This window comes from Triticum aestivum, chromosome 7B (genome assembly GCF_018294505.1).
Source record: "Triticum aestivum cultivar Chinese Spring chromosome 7B, IWGSC CS RefSeq v2.1, whole genome shotgun sequence".
Classification (NCBI taxonomy): domain Eukaryota; kingdom Viridiplantae; phylum Streptophyta; class Magnoliopsida; order Poales; family Poaceae; genus Triticum; species Triticum aestivum.
The window spans coordinates 407,970,599-407,972,639 of record NC_057813.1 but is presented as its reverse complement, the minus strand read 5'-3'; the positions used below and the strand labels follow the sequence as shown (position 1 = coordinate 407,972,639).

The 2,041-nt window shown below is 48.3% G+C and overlaps 1 pseudogene; it reads left to right on the top strand.

Moving 5' to 3' along the window:
* Positions 1-451: 451 nt before the first annotated feature.
* On the top strand, positions 452-1,089 carry LOC123158010 (26S proteasome non-ATPase regulatory subunit 7 homolog B-like; annotated as a pseudogene).
* The last annotated feature ends 952 nt before the right edge of the window (positions 1,090-2,041 follow it).

Sequence of the window (2,041 nt, the reverse complement as noted above, 5' to 3'; positions counted from 1 at the left end):
GAAGTGCTTAGCTTTGGGTTCAATCGTGCGGTGTCCTTTCCCAGTGACAGTAGGGGCAGCAAGGCACGTATTGGATTATTGCCATCGAGGATAAAAAAATGGGGTTTACATCATATTGCTTGAGTTTATTCCTCTACATCATGTCATCTCTACTACTATTAAAGGAGGATCTGCAGTCGTCGTGATGGTCCAACCTCACCCTCGTGCGAGATCCACGTCCCCTTGTACAACTCCCGCAGACAAAAATCACACAAAAAAGGTGTCCAAACCAGCAAAACTAGGAATCCCACGTCCCCCACGCCCCCACCTTCACCAGGCCATCTCTCCCGAACCCAAACCACCCCGTCGTCCTCCTCCTTCGACCACGCGCAAGGGTTCATCCTGCCATACAACAGTAGGACGTTGGAGATTCGCCGCTAGGGTTCTGCACCGAGGAGAGAGGGGGAGGGAGATGGACATCGTGAAGCTCTCGTGGCGGACGCTGGAGAAGGTGGTGGTGCACCCGCTGGTGCTGCTCAGCATTGTCGACCACTAGAACTGCGTGGCCTGCGAGACCCAGAAGCGCGTCATTGGCATGCTCCTCGACACCTCCTCCCGCGGCGTCGTCGACATCACCAACTCCTATGATGGTAAGCGAGCGATCCCCCGTCTCTGGGCTGCTAGGGTTTCCGCGTCTCTGCCGGGGCCTAAGGTTCACGGAACTCGCCCTGGCCGTAGCTGCAGCTTGACCTGCTGGCATGAAACCCTTGTGTGATTAGATTTGTAGAGTTGTTTACGGTGGAGGTGTGCTGAATTTGTGAATTGCAGCGTCCTTTGATCTTGCAGTGCCATTTGAGGAGGATGACAAGGACCTGAGGATTTGGTTCCTCGACAATAAGAATCATGATGTTTTAGAATTCTCATCAGGTATGCTGGACTTGCCGTGTGCGGTTTATTTCTGCGGTGTACTGATGAGTTGTTTGGGATGCAGCCAAGGAGCATCTTGTTGGCTGGTATAGCACTCATCCAAAACTAAAGGGGAACGACTTGGATGTTCATGCATTGTTTACCAAATATGATTCTACTTTGCAACCATTTGTCCTGCAGTAATCTAGAAGCCCTTCTCTGTTTATACACAATTATTTGGTACACGTACTTACAACTTATACATATGGACCAATCTTGGAGTGCAAGTTTGAACTCTTTGACCGTGCGCAAGGGGTTCATCCTTCCATCATCCACCCTGCCTGCATGCAGGAGCCATAGCCTAGCATCACCCTGTGCTGTTGCGGCACTGGGCGATAGCCTCGGCACAGCTGCACGGCCTCAACATCCCCGTTGGTGTTGCCTGTTGTCCTCGGATCTAGGAAAGACAGTGGGGGCAATTGGCGACTTAGTGGTGCGGCTGCGGACAACAGTGAGCCAAAATCAGTAAGTTACGAGCATAAGCTAGGCACGCCAGGAAGATGCTACAACGTATACAAGTACACCAGGTAGTTCACTCGATTGATATCTCCCTCATTCTACTCATCTTTCAGTTTTGGTCCCTTGGACTTTCTCTAATTGGTGTTGTTGTGGAAGGAGGATGAAACCAAGCAGGAAGATGAGGTGAGAAGCAACCTACGTGGTGCTGCTACTCGTTGCTAACTAGAAGCTCGATGGTGAGGAGCTCTTGTTTCTTCGCGCTAATCCCTCCTAACCATGTTGGATAAGAATATGCAGCTTTGTTCTTTTATTGTCATGTTTCTTTCAGTAGCTTTAAAATAACAAAGGATGGTTAATTATTTCCTTCCATGAAGTTGCGATTGAATTTGATACATTCTGTAGGAGCAATCCAAGAGCTAAAAAAGAACACAATGATGATGGTATCCGCCAAGCATTTTTTTCTCTACCTGAAGTCCTAATCAATTGCGCAAAAACTACTGACTTTGCTTATGAATCATAATAAGCCTCACACTTTGTTGTCTTTTTTTCTTTATCCTGGTTGTTTGCTTCTCATGCCCTTCTGCATGCTAAATAATATGCTCGGCAGCAAATTAATACTCTCTCCGTCCTAAAATAA